Consider the following 21,427-nt stretch of genomic DNA (forward strand, 5'->3'; position numbering starts at 1 on the left):
CGATGAATTGCCCCAGTAATTATTGCGATAAACGATAATCTTGTTTTTCTGAGACAATTTTCAAGTGATATCGATAATGCAAGTTCATCCTCTAAAAGACCAATTTAGTAAAGAACACTGAACACTGGAACAGGAAGACATTTTGAATATCCAAAATAAAACGCAACCAAAAACAATAAAGAAAACAGAAATAAAAGCCACACATAACTGAAACCATAAAGAAAATGGATTATAGAGTCTCTAAAATAAATTACCCTTCAAAAAGTATCAGTAATGCGATGATCAGGTTTATTTTAATTCATCATGTGATTAATTAATTACTTATCGCAACAGTTGTGGTGGAAAATGAATACTACACACCACCCTGACCCTAACATGGCAGCTTTGAAACATGCTAACAGTGTACGTTATATTAGCACAGTTGATGGATGGAGCTAATTACATATAAATCCTGGAAGAAAACCTGTTCTGTTCTGTTTTTACTGTATGTACTGTACTATTTAGTGAGCATTTTAGACAAAGACACATTTGAAACTGGTCATCCGTTTTGTTCCTGGATCCTCTCAGACACGACGGTAGCTTCAGCTAGCAGGTTTAGCTAATCTGAGTTTACCCTGCATCAGAACATCCAGAGAGTTTTTTTCACATCAGGAAATATTCAGTGCTTAAACAATACAACATTTCTCCAGAAATTTTTAAGTAACTTTTAAAATTGCACAAAAAAGTCCAAAATAAATCCGGCCCAGGTGAGACTTCAATTTTAGCCTCGTTAGACCCAAGAACTCACCTTTAGAACTGAGCTTTCTGATTGCATTTGCAAACTCTAATCTGGCTTTTTTTTTTTTTTTTTTTTTTTTTTCCTCTTCATCGCTCCATGGCGTTTCAGACCAAGTCAGAGTGGGAACTATTTTACTATGAAGAACAGACTCTATTTTAACCAGCATCTTCACAAGGTCATTAAATTTGTTTTCTAGGGTAAATTCAAATTTGTTTAAACAAATGGATGAAGCTCCTTTAGATATCTTGAAATTTTATTAGAAAGATTTGTGAAGGTCCCAAATTGTTCTTTTTTTTGTTGTTGTTTTTCTTTGGATTTTCCTAAAATTTTATCTCAAACGCTGTTTGTTTCACTTGTTCTCTTATAACACATCCAAATGACTTAACATAAAAAATCTAAAAAAATAAAATAAAAAAATAAAAAAGCAGGAAAAGTCTAGTCTGACATAATGAAAGATTGCTACAAAGAAAATAAGTTTTACATATTGTACATAAATCTGGTTTTGACTGAATGAGCTTAGGAAAGAACGGAGGTCTGTAGTAAAGCCAGCTTTTAAAATCCTTCCCATTTTTAATTTTTAAGATTTACAGTTTCTGGTACACAAAATTGTGGATTTAAGTTAGAATCCAATACCAAAGCCGTTCATAATACACCCTTCATTCTAAACTGTCCATTTATTTTAACTGCATGTGCTTGTGAGCATACATGCACTTAAACTAATACTGCTCAATTATTCATGCAAGTATCTGAATGCAATTGGAGTTTACATATGCATCTTTCTGACAAATCCCAACAGGTTTCCTGACAAATTTACTGCTACCGCTAAATGTTCAAGTAGATGATAAAAAAGTGAGGTCAAATGAACTCAAATCTGCTTCCCAGGTTTTGTTTTTTTTTTCTTTGCATTGCAAGTTTCTTTTAGATTATGCATTTGGCTTTCTGCTGTTATTTGACAGCGCAGAGGGATACAGCCACGCCACGCTCTATATGCGAAAAAAGGAGGGAGCGACTGAAAAGGCTGATACACCGCCGGAGGCGAAGTCCCTCGAGTCGCTGTCAGTTGTTTGAAAATGTAAAAAAAAAAAAGTGTGGAGTTAGTAAGAAGGAAGCAAAGCAAGCTAATAACCACTGCAAGCACACACACACGCACATACACATGTTTGCATGGCTATCTTTGTGGGGACATTCCATTGACTTCCATTCATTTCTACAGCCTAAACCTTACCTTTACCCTTTTCCTAACCCTAACCATCACATACCTAACCCTAACCCTATCCAAACTCAATTCATACCTTAGCCCTAAATCTGACTGCTGGCCCAAAGACAGGGTTTCCCCTTGTGGGGACCAGGCTCTGGTCCCCACGAGGAGCAATTGGTCCCCACAACATAGTATATGTCAGGAAAATCGTCCCCACAAGGTATTACAAACAAACACATGTTTGCGCGCACACACACACACACACACACAGAAAGAGAGAAAGAGAGAGAGAAATCCCCGGCTGATCTGTCAGCAGTCGGGGTTCATTGTGGGTATTGTAGGTGCCAACATTTGACAGGAAAAACGAAGGTGTGGATTACAGAACGACAACACCACAGGTTTTGCTGCACCAATCATTATCCTGCAATATATGACAATGCATCAGATACAAGAGCAGCAGCGACTCCATAGAATGAAAGAAAAGCAACATGAAATTTAATTTTGAAGCTTCTGCTGTAGTTTTATCTCCCAGATATTCATCTTGTTCTTCATTATCTGTTTAGATGACCAACTTGAGGTAATCTGCCTTAACTTGAAACAAAATAAGTTAATTAATATAGTAGTAGTTTCATTAACTTTCTTTCACTATGACTGCATTTCCATTGATCATAAAATTGCAGAAATTGGAATTACAGAAATAAATTTGGTTAATGGAAACATGTCAATAAAAAAATAAAATGTTCTTCGATAAAAAGGATGATGGCGCAGCCATGTTTTTTAATGACATTGTGTGAACAAATTTCTTCACGCGATTTTAATTGCATTTTTTTTATTTAATGGAAACACTTAATTGTGAAATTGTGTTCATTTGACATTAGCAGAATATTGACATGTTTAAGTTTTGCACACGTTTGCAAAAAAAAACAACTTCTGATAAGTTATAGCAATTAATAAGCTACTGAAATTCTACTTGTGTATTAAACTTGATCAGTTTCATCCCAAATTGTATCTGACGTCTATGAAAAACAGTTTTGCATTAAGGAAAAACAAACAGAATTGGTGGGAACTTTGCAGGACATTAGGCAGAAAAACAAAAAGAACGGGGTAAACCCCGGACAGGACCCCAATTCTTCACAGGACAACACAGAGACACAGAGGACAAACCGCTGTTTAGAGAGACCAATTATTTTGGCATGAATACTTTTGAACTGTAGGGAAGTCAGAATTTAAAGAGAAAATACAAGTATGCAAAAGACCTCATGCTAGGTTTGGAAACCAAGCTATTGTTGTAACACTGCTAACAACTGCAGTTCAGGCCACATTTTAACATCCATGTAAATAAACCGTTTCTCATGAAGGCTTCAGGGTCATTAATATAAAATGATTTTTGACTATCTTAGAAACATCATCTGTGAGATAACAGATTATACTAGTTGAGTCAAACCACGTCAGAGTCTCTAATGACTGAAAAAATCACTGAACCGAATGTTCACTGATGCAACACATCCAGAGCAGATTTTTAAATCATATTCAGTTTTATTCTCAGGCCTAATTTAACACATTGATGTTTAATAACTATAGTTTTTAGAATATTTAACTCGTAAAGAAAGGTGTTATAAATTGTTGTAAATAAATTAATTTAAAAATTTAAAAAGAAAAAAAATTAAGTGTTGTAGTGGAGGGTCGCCCAAAGACAGTCTCATATTGAAGCTGATTTTTTTTTTTTTTAATTAAATAAAGTGAGGAAGAACAGAGGAGCAACAATGTTCTGGAAGGACAGAACAAATAAGAAGATCCAACAAGAAAGGACTAAAAACGGATGGCTTTCGTGTTGAAGAGGTGATTAGTGCCAGTTCATTTAACTGAAAGCACTAAATCTATGAGGTGAAAATGACTGTGGTGCATTGTGGGAAAACAAATACACAGTGATGAAGGGAAGCTAACATGGCGGGTCCAGAAAAGTGCCATGAGAGCAAGTTTGAAAAGTGAGTCACCGTTCCTGTTGGATGCAGATTAAACAAATTAAACATAAAATCAAAATTAAGGCAAGAAACTAAAAAGCCGCAATGTCATGGTACATTGGATTATATGTCACTTATAACAGGGTGTTACATAACAGCTTAGCAGAAATGGATCAGTGGCAAATTGAATAACTGGAACGTAAATATAACGAGATCTATTTTTCTATGAGTGAAAAAAGTTAAGATCAAGGAGTAAGGGCTTCACAGAACGAAGCTAAAGAAAGAAGCATAGCAACGGCGTGGTGATGATCTCCCAAAGTTTCATTTTTATGTAAATCCACACAGCCTGTAGCAGAAAGTTGTACTTAGTAAAACTCCTAGCCTCTGAACTCGGGTTAAAGTTTTCATTTTACCCAAAGGTGTCCGTCTTTGTTTAAATTTACAAATCTCTTCCCTTTCTATTCACCATCTAAGTTGTTCCCCAAGTCTGTCTTAAGGTCTTTTGTTTTTGTTGCGTTCCTTTAGTTTTTTGGGGTTTTTATGTTCATGTATTTTGAAACTGATGTCACCAGACTTTCACCCAATCACCACCTCAGTTTTTTGCAGCTGGGATTGTACTTTCAAAACCCCCAAAATTCCACATAATTTCAGACAACATGCTCACAAATTCAGAAATGGTGACAGGAGCCAGCACAGAAAGCTTTCATCATTTTCCCTTTTCATGGACTGTTTGTTCAAACTGGGATTTCTTTCCCAGAAAGTCTTGGAACTCCACTTCTTTGACGCAGACGAAAAGATTCAAAAAGTGACATTCCCACCTTTCCTTTGGCAGAATCATTTCATGTTACATTCTTTAAATTCTCCCAGGTGTTTCTGGGAACGGAGCTCGTGCAACTGTTTCAACGGGAAGATCGACAGGAGAAAAAAATTGAAGGAGGGACACAAAGGAGAAGTAACACGGCGCTGCTGCCAAACTCATAACTTTGTCTCCACACAGAGGCAGTTAATTAAGATCCTCAGTGGCGGCGTATGGCTCTGAATTAATCCGCCCTCATTACTCCAGGAGACGGCTGTCAGTTTATTCCTGTCGTTTCGCTCTCAACCCCGTTCCCCGCCGCCTCACGCGCCGCTCTTGCCGTGCGCACAGATTGATATAAACTGATTTCTCCGCCATCAACTTGTCACCCGGAATTTCAGCTGATAGCTTTATGCGAGTTTGTCTATAAGTTATTGTCGCAGCAGATTAGCTGTGAATTTCGGTTTGTCGGTTTCTGGAAGATTTGACGGTTGTGTCAATTTTGTTTTTGTTTTTTTATTTTATTGAAAGAAATAAAACAAACGGTGCAGAGTCTGTCTCGGCTCAGCTAAATAATTCATCCAATTTCAGTGGTATTCTTTTTTGATTGATACTATAGCTGGCTGATGTGTGCTTGTTTCATTTATAAATCATGAAGAACCTTTTGTACGTGAAAGTATGAGCTAGACTGTGTAACATTTGTGTGTTTTCTCAAGTAGAGGAGAAGTCTAAACTCTCATCAGGTCATGTAACGTTACAGGCTGTAGGGTAGGTGTCTCTATCTCCACCTTAAGGAGCTACAATCCTGCAGCTTTTTGATGGATTCCCTCTGACACAACTAAATTAAATGAATGGCTCATTAATGGCCACTGCAGGACCTGACACATGCTGAGGAGGACAGCAGTCATTTCATTCAGGTGTGTTGGAGCAGGGGTGCATTTGAAAGTTTACTCTTAATGACTGCAGTTGGAAACTCGTGCAGTAGACTGAAAAGATTTTAGCAATAGCTTCAAAGGAGCAGGATTATGTGTTCCAGACACATCGCATCATTTTACAGCACTATAGAGTAACTATGTTAACAAAAGTTGTTATAAAAATGCTGTATATATCAAATATGACTTAAAAGAAATATGACTTCAAAGTTTAACGCCTCTGTCTCTTTAAAATCGGTTGCTTTTTCTGAAACTCCGCCTTCAGGAAGTCTTTACATCACTCCTCTATTATCCCTTTAACAATGTTTTTACCAGCGTTTTCACTGAGAAGTAGTACGTATTATGAGCTCAGCAGATCCACAGTTCCACTATGTGTTTGCTAATTGCTGCTGGCTAGTCTGAAGGAGCACCCAATTCAGGAGCTGGCTTAAACTGGAAGGCGGGGCTCAGTCACCCAAAGGGTTTTATCATCTTGAATGGTTGTCATGGGAGATTAAAGGATTTCTCACTCATGCATGAAAGAATCAAAGCAACACTCCAGCTGTGTTTTGATGAGGGAATAACAACTTATAGAAAACTCAAAAAACTTGGTTTTACATAATTATGTCCGTTTAAGTGCTGATGTGACTATCTGTGTGGACGAGGTATTGTAGCCCCAGTTTCCAGTGTAATCAGAAGGTGCTACTGTAGGAGGGAGAGCCATTTCAGCCAAAATTAAATAAATAAATAAATGGGTGAAATAAATAAAAAAGTGAGTAAAATAAATCAATAAATGAAGAAAATGAGTGAAATAAATGAAAAATGTGTTAAATAAATAATTTAGCTTTTTCATTAGTCCAATTTTTCATTTATTTATTTTTCATATTATCAATTTCTCATTTCCCTTTTTCATTTATCTATTTTTCCTTTAACATTTGTTTGAAAAAGTTTTAATTTTCCTATTTTCCAATTTCCCTTATTCATTTAGTATTTCCTTATTTTCTTATTTATCACATTCTGTTTTCCCCGCAAAACTTAGAAAAAGAATAAATGCAAATGAGGAGAGGTACGTCATTAGGCTACAACTTCCCCAATTGGTTGGTTAGCGTCACACTGTACTTTGTTTCAAGAAAGATGGCGACCTACTAACGGGTTATCAATAAGCTGAAGCTCATTAACTTCATTAGAAAATAGTGTTATTACTCCTGACTTTTTTTTTTTTTCGTGTGGCCGCTCAGACAGAATGTGTTTCAGTTTGCAGCTCTGATGAACTCAGAGCTTCACCATCAGGGGTTTTTATAGTTTGGACAAAGTGGCCGCTGAAGTTGGCTTACGATTGAAGGTTCGGGACACCTTCATAGCTACCAGCTGTGATCCAACTATAAAGAGCAGACTTTTCTGTACATTGTAAGTGAACTGCATTATCCAGAGGCAGCTCTATGGAGCATCGAGCTGAGAGAATGAGAGTGGCAAGCCTTGGAGATCTGCATCGGAGGCCATCTTTCAGACATGCACCGCTGCTGTCCGTCCAGGAGTCCTCCGATTGCCCAGACGTTGCACGGTAAGCTAACGTTGATGTTTGTTTTTAAACTACAGTCATATTTAATCAATAGGGGTGCTCAATTATGATCGCAGAAGGTCTTGAGTTTATCTCGGGAATAGGTGACAAACTGAACGCCGCCAGGATGTGTTCTAGTTTAAAAAAATTTCAAACAAATGTTAAATGAAAAATGGATAAAAGAAAAATGGGTAAATAAAAAAGGGATATATGAGAAATTGATTAATGAAACTGGAAAATAGAAAATCGGGCTAATGGAAAAAGGAAATTGAAAAATGGTTAAATTAAAAAATAGATTAATGAAAAATGGGTAAATAGATAAAGGGATAAATGAAAAATGGACAAATGAAAAATAGATAAATGAAAACAGGGAACAGAGAAATTGATCATCTGAAAAAAAAAATAAATGAAAAATTGGGTTAATGAAAAAGGGGAATTGAAAAGTGGTTAAATGAAAAATAGATTAATGAAAAATGGTTAAATGGATAAAGGGATAAATGAAAAATAGATAAATGAAAAGAGAAATTGATAATCTGAAAAATAAATAAATGAAAAATTGGGTTAATGAAAAAGCTAAATTTAAAAAATGGTTAAATGAAAAATAGATTAATGAAAAATGGGTAAATGAAAAATAGATAAATGAAAAACAGATTAATGAAAAATGGGTAAATGAAAAATAGATAAATGAAAAACAGATAAATGAAAGATAAATGAAAAAGGGAAATTGAGAAATTGATAATATAAAAAATAAATGAAAAATTGTGTTAATGAAAAAGCTAAATTTAAAAAATGGTTAAATGAAAAATAGATTAATGAAAAATGGGTAAATGAAAAATAGATAAATGAAAAACAGATAAATGAAAGATAAATGAAAAAGGGAAATTGAGAAATTGATAATATATTATATTTAGGCTGAAATGGCTCTCCATATTACTGAGGCCTTACTCACAAAAAGTAAGGAATATTTGGTTTTGGTTGAAATTTTAAGTTGAAACTAAAGTGTGCTATAACTTTTACAGATGACCTTCTTTAACCTTTTAAGTCCACATGTCCACAGTTGAACATTTCAGTAGTTTTTGCATAACTTGCTATTCACAAACAAGTTCAAATAGCTTAAAGGGCCAGTATTATGTAAAGTCCAGTATTTTGAACTTTACATTGTTATAATATTATTCCTTCATCAAAAACAGACCTGGAGTGTTGTTTTGATTCTTTCCACAACCATACAAGTGTCCAAAATGCCTGGGCGAACCTAGCTCTGCCTTCGAGGACACAGCTCTTCCTCGTAAGGCTGCAGTTTCTTCCAAACGTCAGTGCGACTTCTCCATTCAGCTCCTTCAGACTAGCCAGCAACAATTAGTAAACATCTGCTGAGCTCATAATACAAGCTACTGTGCAGTGAAACACTGGTAAAACGTTGCTAAAGGGTTGATAGGGTTGCCATGTTGTGATGTCTTCTGGAAGGCGGAGCTTCAGAAAGAGTTCTTAAAGAGACAGAGGCCCAATTTCAAGTCGTTAAATTACAAAGTCAAATTTCTCTACGTCATAGTATGTCATACTTAAAATATACAGCATTTTTATAACAACTGAAAGTAACACGGTTACTTCATTGTGTTATATAGTGAAACTATATGCCTAGAAAATACATAGTACTGCCCTTTTAATAAAAAAATTATATATGCACAAGTTTAATTTTTTGAACCAAGCTACTTCTAAGTGTTAATTTTTTTGTCTTTTTACTCTTAGTGATTCATGAAGCGCAAACCAAAAAAACACAATCTTCTCTCTGCTGCTCTCCCAGACAGCTACAGTTTATGCCAATGTTTCTTCCCGCAAGAAGAAGAATCTCCAGCCTGCAGTTATGGGAGCTGATTTGGCGGCACAACCATTTTTATTGGTCCAATAAAGCTGTGGCTTAATAAGTGGAATCTGTCCATGCGCCCAAAGGTTAAAGCCGGGCAATATATCAGTGTCCCATCACTATATTGCTGATCTATAATTGCCTTGCTGGTGGCTTAATTGTTGGGGTGTACATGGAGATCATTTGGAAATGATCCATCACTTAGTACTGAAATAATGAGTTTCCAATGGCTGGCCAGGGCGGAAGCGGCCTCGTCTCGACCCCCTCCCACTGGGGAGGTTTGAACTGCTCTGCTGTGGCGCAGCAGAGTGGAATCTGAAGTGTGACGGGGGAGACTTTAGATTTATTTATCCGCATGTGTGAGTATTACTCACGGCACCACCTTTCATCAAACCACTTCTACCCCCCGAGTGTCCTCCAATCTGTGGCTGTATCCCACAGAAACCAGGCATGTCTTGCGTTTCATCGTCAGTACTGCACCTCTTTAGATTATTATACAGAGGAATCTCACTATCTGCTTTAATTTCCTGCCTCTCTGATGAGAACTGCCAAATAAAGTCAATGAGGGCAAATTAAAAGAAAATGGAAATAGCTACTTTAGACATCCCTGCACCCAGACTGAGCTTAAAGGAATAGTTGGGTTCTCCTAAAAACGGTACGAGCGAGAAATATATTTGTTATTTTGTTCCGTACTGTGTGACTTCTTGTTATGGAATTGGAACAGCATACTTAGACACGCTGAATGCCACTGTTTACATCCAGAAACAAAAACATGGACATGTGGGTATTATTAATGTAATGCAGCGCGCCACAGCAAAGGGAAAATAATGCAGAAAACCAGTTGAAGAATAATTCAAAACCACTTCTATTGCTTTTTTTCCTCATTCCCTATGTTGGCTACACAATACGCAGACCTGTTTGCCGTTTCGTAAACTACAAGCCTACGAAATGGCAAAAGAAGCTCCTCTCTCATCAACTCTATTCCCACAAACAGAAAAGCTAAAAGAAAAAAACAAACATTTCAGTGGGACATTTCAGTTACAAGCTAATGAGGTTGTTAGTGTTTTGTTGAAGGACGTCATGAACATCAAGGTCCGACTGCATCACTGGGCTTTGTGTCCAGTGTCATCATCAGGATAAATATCATTGCTTGTGTGTTATGGAGGCTAAAGATATCATTTCATTTGACAGGAAAAGGGCCTCTTGTTTTTTTTAATTTGCTGAGTGCACCTTAATTGAGCATTTTAGGTATTCTGAGTGTCAGTTTTCTGTTGTAGGTTCAAAACGTGGTCATAGATGGAGAGACTGAGGCGTCATTATGAGCAGGAAAATTGGAATACAAGCAGACAAAAAAAAAACTGTAGCTGAAAAAAATAATTGGTTCATAGACAATTCAGTGCTACTCTGAAATGTATTTAATAAAAACTGGATGTCAAAAAGCACAGAAATACTGAGGAAATATATTGCTCTTATGAAAAAAGAGTAATGCTAATCTTTTTCAGAATCAGATGGTCAGTCATAAAGAAACCACAGCACGAGGGAAGAAACTTCCCCTGCAGGTTTTTTGCTGACAAAGTAAAGAGCAGCTCACTTTGGGTGCATGTTCAACACACACTCATCGGAACTACAGGTTAGGTTTTGCCCAATTATAGGTGCTGCAGTAAAACTCAAAGTGTCAGTGCTTCACAGAGACATGGCCACAAGTCTGTGTTAGTAAAAAAAAAACAGAAAATGTCTAAAAGGCAAACTAGTTGCTTCAAAACTACAGCTCACCGTAAAGGACCGGTTACCAAAATAAACGACTACATCACTGAATCTGTGTACAAGAGCTTCATGGTCCACGCAGGCTGCTGCTGTTCATGCTAGCTTTGGATTAGCTGAACAACCAAAAGAAACTGTTGCTACACTGTAAACCCAGAAGACGAGAAGAAGAAAATATCTAAAAGAAAAAATATCCAGCACAGTTTTCATGCCCTTATTGTCTCCAAGAGTCAATCTTAACTAACAAGCTTTCCTGTCGTTGTCTTCTATTGCTCATCAACTGAGGCTTCATTTTCTTTGTCTGCTGTGTGCTTAGCTCTACCCTCTGGCTACGAGTAATATTGCCTCTGCCTGCGCACACAGCTAGCTTAATCATAAAAATCTGTGAGCAGAGTGGATACATACAGATGACAAAATTTACATAGAACAGGCTTGGAGGCTGTGCAGCCTTCTGGTCTCAGATGCTAAAGCTAATGGCTAATCTGAGAAGGGTCAAGGCCACAGTATATTTCCACCTTCTGAAAACGGCTTGATTGTCAGATATGCCAGTGTTTCATGTGAACCCTGCATTATGAGCCTTCAGACCATAATCATGTTTGCATTTGGCTGTCATTTGCAGAGAAGATGATTATTATTTACACAGAGAATAGAGGTAGAAGGCATTGCACTGCTGATATCAGAAATAAACTGCGCTTCCAGTGCCAACCAATTTCATTGATTCAAACGCTGCCTTTTCAATCAGGGAGTTACTCAGAATCCTTTTTGCTTGTTTTGCTCTCAGCAGCTTCCCTGTCAATCACAACCCAAATGCAAACGTGACAACAGTTTAAAGGCTCGCAAAACAGTGACGTTTTACTGATTGCAGTGGTTTTAAGATGGTAGACATTAGCTTTTGTTTAGGCCCCTATTTTTTGACTGTTAGCTTCACTCTCCATGTCTGTCAAAATTGGAATTTAAAGAGGCAGTATCACGTAAAATCGACTTCTTGGAGCTTTACATAACGTTATAATGTTATTCCCTCATCATAAACATAACATGGAGTGTTCCCTTTATTCTTTCATGAATGTTTTAGAAATCTCTTCCTCTGAGATGCAGTTTCCAAGGGGAGCTTTCGCCTCACAAAACAGCACTCCACCACTCAGCTCCTTCAGACTAGCCAGCAGCAAATAGCAAACATCTGGTGGAACTGTGCATCTGCTGAGCTCATTGTATGAGCTACTAATCAGCTGGTAAAGATGTTGTTAAGGGGTTAATAAAGGAGCCATGCTGTGATGACTTCCTGTAGGCGGAGTTTTAGAAAGAGCAGGAGCTTCTTAAAGAGACAGAGGTCCAATTTCAAGGCATTAAATCGCAAAGTAGAATTTATTTTAAATCATATTTGATATATATTGCATTTTTATAGCTGCTGAAGTCAACAGTGAATTGATTGTGCTATAAAGTGGCACCAAATGGCTGTAAAATACATAAAAAAAATCAAAACATCCTGTATGTAGCATGCTAGCTGCTAATGATGTTGCACCAGAATCTTACTGGTGAAAATTCAGAGTTGTCCCTTTAAGATCACCTGTCAGCAACACTGGCCCCCATTTTCCACCCCCAAACACCACTTCCACCACTTACCCAATGGACCTCGGCAGTTGCATAATTTGTGATTTTCGTGTTTTAAATGTCAGCCTGTGGTTTATTATGCAGGCGGCTCTGCCATTAAAGCAACATCTCAAAAGAAGGCAACGTACCTGAATAGCAAAAGGTCCTCGGGGTGGTGTTTTTGAAAGGCTCCCATTATCATAATAAAGAGCACCCTTCGTTTTTTTTTAAACTCAAACAACCCTGCTGTTGCTTTGATGCAGCTGTAATTTGGACAGTTTAAACCGAAAAGTGCTGTGATGTTGTTTGTTGAGCAGAGAGATTTTTAAAAAAAAGAAGAAAAAAATACAACACATTTTTCTTCTGCTGGAACTTTATAACCCGACAGGCCGTGATGGATGGGACGTCAGAGGGGAGAAAAAATAAATAAATAAATGAAAAACGCCATGATAAGCTTAGAAGCGAGTGATAGTAGTTGCTGCTGTCACCGTGAAATATTGATACAAGACGCGTCGCCACAGAAAAAAAATTAAAAAAACAAACAAAAATCCTCTATCAGTGGATTTACAATATGAAGCCAAAGAGTCGTGTGGTATCTGTTTCTGACGGAGGTAATTTCCATTTTTGTGGCGCCTGTAGTCAGGCGGCAGCTGCACCGTAATGAGATATGCTGCTTAGTTTTGTTTACAGTGATGTATGATAACAACCCCAATGCTTTCACACGTTGAGTCAGAAATGTTGCTTCAGTTTTTATTTTTATGCAACTGTCTGAACTGCAGGTATTCATTTCACTTCCCCCCTCCGCTTTAATCCGAGTAAACAACGCGCAGCAGCTGTCTGCGCCGCACAGCAGTCTGGAAACCATTCTGCTGTGAGCCATAACTTATCATAATAAGGTACTTTTGTGTGTGTGTGTGTTTTTTTTTTTTGATTTTTTTTTTGTCAAACGAAGATTTATTTCTCGTGCCGAAAACGTGAAGACGTGCACGTTAAACGTCGTTAAAGTTTACGGTGTTGGAGAAGACACTTTAAGCATTAAATATTATTAAGCTCTTTTTCACTGAGATTTTTTTGCTGTTGTTGTTGCAATACATATGCTGACGATAGTTTTACTAATCAGTGTTGATATTGAAGAAACCACTGGATTCTCAGTGCCATTTTTGAAAAATACAAAACCAGAGACGCTTTTCTTTTACTATTATGATTAACAATTGTAACATTTTTCAGGTATCAGTATATATTATTCAGCATATGTAATGTTATTCAGAATAATATTTCAATTAGTATTAATGATTGTAATATTAATCGTAATTATAGTTACTATGTTTACCAATCTAAATTTTACTAAACACAATTTTTACCTGCTTTGCTTATTATATGAGGGTCAGGCCAATTTTTTTATTTTTTTTAATTGGTTCACATTTAAATTTTTGAATTTACAGGAGCTGAAAATCCAATTCAGTGTCAAACATATATACATATTCTTGTTCTAATGTATGGATAATAAAATATTACATGGTGTTGCAGAAAAATGGCATGCTGCTGGTGTTTGAACAATGTTCTTAAAAGAAATATGACACCTAAGGAAACCATACGTTTTTAAAATTAGTTTTTCCATTCTTATAAATAGCCTGCTGCTGTTTTTGCAGTGTATGTACAACTACTCAAGTATCGTAGTTTTAATGACAGTACAGTAGTTTTGTCTAATGCTGTATTTTCATCCTTACAGTCTCTTACTCCTAGTTTGAGTTTTTACTTTTGTGTAATTTTCCGTGCTTCCATTTTCACCGAGTTAAAATTTTCCACAGTATGAGAATCACAACTCTGAGATGTCATTAATACCTTATCTAATCACATGCTGCCGTATGCAGACACTCTGTCTGCACTGATGAAGATTCACTCGCCTTAGCAGATGAACATGGAGAAGCAGCATTCAGCTTCTATGCACCACAAATCTGAAATAAACTTCCAGAAACTGCAACACAGCCAAGTTCCTTTAAATTAAGGCTAAAAACCCACCGGTTTAGAGTTACTTTTGACAAATAATAAACGGAACATTGATCAGCGTATTTGCTTGGTGATTTTGATGATGATATTTGATCAAATGTGATGTTTCTTGCTTGTTTCAAATTGTGATGGTTTTATGGTGTAAAGCACTTTAAAGTGCTTTGTTGCTGAAATGTGCTACACAAGTGAACCAGCAGAACAGCATGCAGATATTAGAAAAATGTTAAATGAACAAAAACATTACTATAAATCATTTATTGTCTATTATTGTTGTTATTTTATTTTATTTTTTTTGATTGGATTGCATGTCCTTGAAACCAGACAGTTAACGTTCTCCATTTTCCTCACTGCCTTTATTAAATCAAACTCAACCTGAACTAAAACTACTTATATTTGGAACGATGGTAGAATTTAAAATAAATAAATAAATAAATAAATAAATAAATATAAATAAAAATAAATACTGCAACATTCTAGGACGCCATTAAAATGTATAAAAAGTAAATCAGCAGACATATCAGGGAAAGAAACGGTGATTTGGCCTGGAGTATAATTTATGTTGAAGTCGCAGTGCGCATGTGTTCAATCAATTGTATGCAGACAGAGATGATGAAGTTCTGGTCCAAAATGTGTGTATAAACTCCAAACCAAAAGAACGTATAAAGCTCCTGGATGAAACTAGTAAGAGAGAGTCATTATGTCATTATTCACAGGGAACAAGTTTAGTTCTGACATGAGCCGAAAGGCCACTTAGCAACAGAGAGGTCATTTATCCAAAAGCAACGTCACATGAAAACACATCGTACGTTCAGTTCAACATTGTTACCGCTGCTTCCCACAAAGCCATCCACTCACTCCTCTACTTCCTGTTTACAAGCCGCTGAGTCCTCTAAGTATTTCTAAAGATGACACGTGTCCTAGCTCAATTCAAAACCTGACACACACTCACACACCGCCTTTTCACGCACCTAAACCGTTGGCTGGCTGTCAGATAGTCAATAACTCAGGTGATTACAGTGGCATCTACTTGTACTTTGCAGAGCTGTGGACATGCTGAACTAAGGTAAAAGACAAGAAAACTCCAGGAAACATTTTCCTCTCGGAGCGACAACTCAAAGCTGTTGGCCGATAAACAGCAGCTGGTCCTGACAGAGGTTTGTCTGAGTTCGTGCGGCGCATCAGTAAACTTCGCTGCTTCAGGAATTCGACCTGATAGTCTGAAAAAACTGTCTGCAGGTAATCAGCTGCAGCTACACTTTTTTACACTGGCGATACCCGATATCTGATACTGATCTGATGCAGAAAAACAGCTGAACTGACTGAAAAATGTTTCTTTTTTAAAACACAACACATAAGTGTACTGAATTAGACATTTATTTGTCAACCCTGCACCAGTACAACACACTGAAACCAATAGCTTCACCAGTTTGGTGAAAAATGTAAAAATAAGAGCTTCAATTTGTTTAGTCAATGCAATAAGGTGTATAACAGCCAACGTAAAATAAAAAATAAAGAAACTGAAGCTGACAAAAACAATAGGTTGACTACTTTGGTCAAACATGTAAAAAACTGCAATACATTTTTCAGGTGGTTCAGAAAGTGCAAATAGGAATTGTAAATATAATGTAAAATAAGTGATAAAGCATGATGTCACTCAACGCACAAAACATAGAATTAGACTGAGTCGATCTGCCCTTATGGATCATCACTGACACATTTAGATTTTTTATATCAGGGCTGACACAGATATTAAGATCTGATTGTTGCGTCTCTACTACAAATTAATAACAATTTTGGGCTTTAAATTATTATTTAAATTGTGTTTTCCAGAGTGAGATGACTCGGTGTCATTAACTAAGATCGTCTTATAAAATAAGAATTAGATGTAAAACTTTATCCTGAAAATGCATATTTATCTCTGCTTCACTGAGACTGAGATGTTTCATGTTTATCTGTATTTCGTGCAACGTTTGATAGAACATCAGTTCTGCATCCGACTCCTGGTTATTTGCTGATGTCTTTATTTTTCCTTCTTTTTTAAGGGCACTTGGTCTTAGCAATCAGCAATCAAATCACGCATTTTCTCCTGTGTCAGAATAAAGTACATAATTATAACAGTGACAATTTTTTTTTTCCGAACATAAACAGCCCTGAAAAAAGTCCTGAACATCCAAAATAAAAAATAAAAAAAAATCACATGAATTGGCTGGTGATTGGTTAAATGATTCATGTTTTGAAGTGGTTAGTGATAACAACACATAAATTCCATGATGCATATTTATTTCTCAGAATGCATATTTATTTCTGCTTTGCTCAAAGACAAAGAGCTGAGATGCTCGTTGTTTATCTGTAGTTTATGTGAAGCTTTAAATCCTAAAGTGTGCGTCGCGTTAGCCAGTCGGTAGCGATCTCTTACATATCACTGGAAAGATTCTAAATAGTCAACAAACAACCCATAGTTTGTGGTTTTCAAAAACATTTTTTAAATGGCAATATAAGTGCAAAGTTAGAGGGGAAATAAGTCAATCAACATGTCCGACGATTTAAAGTTTTTAATCAGTGTTAGAATTCATTGGCAACGTGTTTTTACAAACACAGCAGATCAAGCTGTGGATCAAACAGGCAATGTTATACTTTCTGAAGCTTTGAAAGGTTATTATATCAAGCAAAATAAAAAAAACTGAAACTGAGAAATCATTTTTGTTAACTGAAATAAACAATGGTGAGTAAATGGAACTATATTGTGTGTTTATAAAACTAAAACATACTGAAGAATTTTTATAGATTATAGATTTAATATCCTTTGTTTTTTGTGTTTATGAATCTATTTTCTGTCTTTCAAACCAATGTGAAATTGGTCTTTTTTTCCCCGCCACATAAGCCGTTTACGTCAGCTGTCGGCAAATGACGTGGCTCCGTAATCCTCCTGGTGCCTTTTAGGCTGGTCCGAAAAATGGTGACAAGCTAAAGTTGGGAGAAAACGGCAATCAGACGGTTGTTCAAAAATAATTGAACATATATTGTTTTTAAACAAGTTTTCATTACAAAATTGATTTATGCAAAATAACAATACAACACTTTGAGCTTTTTAAAACTGTTACTACAACTAATAAAAACTAAAACTAAACAATATTTAACTAAAAGAAACTAGCAAACACACTCTAAAACTAACTGAATTAGATAAAAGAAATCACAGCAAAATAAAACTAAGTTATAATGAAAAACCCAAAACTATTATAAAACTGTTGCTTTGGTGATGTTTTGTCCAAAATCCAAACAAACATTGGGTTTTATATGGACGGTAAGCAACACACACACACCTAATTGTAAAACTAGAACTCACTAAACTGTAAAGTTCTTTCTTGTGGCACTGCTGTACGCTTACCATCTGAATTTATACTGTCTGTATTTAAATCTTTATATTTTTAGTGGCCAACGTTTAAAAATCTTGTCATTTTATTTTTACGTCTTTTGACTATGTGACAGTTATTTGACCTGAAAATACAGATCGTCTCATAAAACCCATAATAAACTTGTATTTCAGTCATATTTCTGCGACTGCTCTCCGCACCACATCTCCACCGTGATCAGGACCGGTCATGTCTCTGTGCAATTTAACTGTCTCATTTTTCCGCCAAAAAAACTGCAGCTATCATAGTAGTGATTTATATCTTCCACATGTGTGGGTTTTTCTTTTTTTTTCCCCCCCCACACTCTTCTCTTTCTGTCTCTCCTTCCTCTGACTTTTCTGGCAGACTGAAATTGCTTTATTATTCCCCTGGAGTCTGTCAAATCCCCCAGCAGCTACAAACTCATCACCCGTCACTGGCTCTTTGTCTGAGAGGAAATAAAGTGTCGGGATTTCCTGGGTGACGGATTCGTGTAATCGTCCTTTGTCCGGGGGCCGGGGGAACAACTCGGTGGACACATGACGGGAAGGGGGAGGGAGGAGAGGAAGCGGAGTGAGAACGAGAAGCAGCGGGAGAAGGTAGTGGATCAGTCCGCCTTTTTAAGTGAAAATTGAGTTTCTTTGAAGGGGAGCACCTCAGGCGGAGAGGGTCCACGACCTTTGCTTTTGGATCATGGAAAGGAGAAAGTCACCTTTTTCTCTCTCAGGATCCAATACATCACCGAGAAGAGTCACTGCGAGGAAGGAGAGACGCAGACAGAGAGGGGAAAGACACACAGGAAGCTGCACTGTGGCACCAACTTGTTGTGACGACCTGGAAACGTATCTGTTGGAGGTCTGAGGTTGAAGTTGGAGGTTTTAGATTTTGCCAATCAAATATCACAGTGAACTTTCTCATCTATTGTCAAGTGACAAACTTGATTTTTTTTCAATTCTGAATTCAATACAGTATAATTGTGTAGTAGAAGAAAAAACGTGAATGATTTACAAATTTATTTTGACACCTTAACATCTGAATGTATTATTCACTAAATGAAATCCAAAGCAACCAGTCTTCAGATGTAAAAAAAAAAAAAAAAATCTCAGTGTAAATCTAATTAGTTGACCATGTTGTCTTAAATATGCTGTAATTTTACTATTAATTACTTGAAAAATTGTATATTTTTTATTGTACTTGTCGCCGTTTTGTTCCTTTGAATTGGAAGTTTGGTTAAAGTGGATCCCAGTTCATATACAAAACACAAGAAGTCAAGGTCATGGAAGCTGACTGTGTCGACTCACAAAACGTCTGGATTGAGGCAAACTGCCTCAAAGTTTTCATGTGTCGCTATACGTGAGATAAATGTTGAAATAAACTGGTGTGAACAGCTTGTGAGCTACTTTTTACTATATTAGCTACAGCTAGAACCATTAGCAGGAGCTAACACCAACAGAAGGAGCTAGCACAGTTAGCTAACAATTTGTTTTGATTTCACGGAGCTAACATGAAATCAAAACAAACTGAAAGCTAATAAATGGATATTTAAAGTGACAATGAAGCATCTTTAAGACCTAGCATACTTCATCTATGTGGCCACAATGAAACATTTTATTTGCATTTACAAAAACTAAACAGCCTATTGTATTTTTACTGAAGTGTTTTAACATTTGAAATTAATGGAAATATGAAATTTACCTTCCCATGAATTGAAATTGTTTGTCAAATATACCTCGTTTAAATAAGAAAATAAACTGCTGAAAATAGAACAAAGGGATGCGACTACAAGTTCACATGGACGCTAAGCTTTTTTACAAATATATTAAAATACAGTAGAGTGTGTGGTCAAAAATAACCAAAAGAAATCATATAAATTCACTACTGACCAAAATGTTGATAAAAAGTAGATTTATTTTAATACGTTAGCATTAAATTGTTTTTGTTTTTGTGTGAGATAATTTGCCGTCATGACATTTATTACAATACATAACACTGAAACGACGACATACAGTAGGTTGTTTGATGTCAGCAGCAATATAGCTTTAACAGAAAGGATGCAGAGAAATTGTTATGCTGTGGTACAAGATCTCTGCATTAGCAGCAGCACAATTCTGTTTACCTACCTGCCTGCTGTCATGCTGCTCCTTGTTCATTCTTCCCTTCACTGAACAAACTAATGGCGAGTTGTTGTCAAAGACAACATTTACTTGGTCAGATCAGCTAAATACAGAGGAGCCTGGATTGTGGTTCAGCTGCGGCAGTCCCACGGTGCGGTTTGATGTTGAAAATGTGCTGGAGAAAACATTTGTTACTGTTAAAAATACAAAATGTTGCCAAAGTGTTCCTGTACATACTGTAGCTGAGACTGGAACGTTAACACAGTTCAGAGAACAATACAGATTTGACGCTAAATGCTGCTTCCTGAAAGTAAAAATCCCTCAGAAGCTGCATTACCATTTACAATATAATTTTGAACCTTCACATTTAGAAAAGAAAATTTTTTTAAATTATTTTTATTTTATTTCTGGTGCTAGGATGAGGTGTTTTTTTATTTGGTCGCATTAAAAAAAAATTAATTCACAAAACTACAATGGAAACGTGATCAACAACAGGATGTTATGGAGAAGATGACTACAGGAAGTGGTAGGAGGATGGTGTTTTTTTAATGACTTATCGCAAGAACAAACGTATTCACGTGTGATTTTTAACTGTATTTATTATTTAATGGTAACACGGCAATTGCAAAATTATGTTTTTTCGACATTATCAGGGTATATTTGTGCACGTTTGTAATGGAAACACAGCTATACACGTGGTCATGTATTTTAGGCACTTACTAATATGCCAGTTAACTAAATGACAAAAGGTGTTTTTATGACAGAAAATCAAATTAGTCAAAACACTTTTTAGAGTGTCATGTCTTTTCCATGCAAAATGAACCAGCATGTATCAGAAAAAGATAAATTATTGCAGGAAGTAGTTTGGTTAAGAAATACAGTGGACACCCGTGAACACCTGAAATGAATGAATACATGAGACCCCGCACTAAAACGCTAACAAATGCCTTTTGTAAAAGTTGAAAAACACAAAATATTCCTAAATATTCATGTATATGAACAGTGTAAACTGTCGTAGCACCTTCAGATATTTCCTTTTTTATATTCTGTCAAACTCAAACATATTTTACTTGGATTTTTCTTTTAACAGACCAATAAAAAAGATAGTGAATAATTGGTACACAAATGCAGACAAATTTTCTTAAGTAAAAATCTAAAAATTGGTTTCCGTTTGTATTCGACTCCTTCCCCTTTAGTCCCCTTAAATAAAATGCAGAAGTTGCCTTCAGAAGTCATCTCATAGTATTAGTAAGAGACCCTTACTTTAGTCTATCAAATCAAATCTTCATTAAATACATTCAAGCTTGTGAAAATGTGGAAATATTAAAGAATTATGCATATTTAGACACTGTGTTTTGCACTTGAATGTGAAATCTGTTTTTATTTAAATTTTTTCTTCATCTTCTGACGTTACAATGTGTCTTTTATCTCCGTTTGAAGGTCCAACGAACTGATTCTGGCTGCTGGTCCTAATATCTTTGTTTGCAGGAGACATAAACCCAGAGG

The 21,427-nt window shown here is 36.3% G+C and overlaps 1 long non-coding RNA gene across 1 annotated transcript; it reads left to right on the forward strand.

The window, feature by feature from the left end:
- The first annotated feature begins 6,942 nt into the window (after nucleotides 1-6,942).
- LOC107838264 (uncharacterized) lies at nucleotides 6,943-19,869 on the forward strand. Its single transcript, XR_001664329.1, has 3 exons — nucleotides 6,943-7,205; nucleotides 7,283-7,289; nucleotides 19,858-19,869. It is a non-coding gene; the product is annotated as an uncharacterized LOC107838264 (long non-coding RNA).
- Nucleotides 19,870-21,427: the final 1,558 nt, after the last annotated feature.

This window comes from Poecilia formosa, unplaced genomic scaffold (genome assembly GCF_000485575.1).
Source record: "Poecilia formosa unplaced genomic scaffold, Poecilia_formosa-5.1.2 Scaffold233, whole genome shotgun sequence".
NCBI classification, from domain to species: domain Eukaryota; kingdom Metazoa; phylum Chordata; class Actinopteri; order Cyprinodontiformes; family Poeciliidae; genus Poecilia; species Poecilia formosa.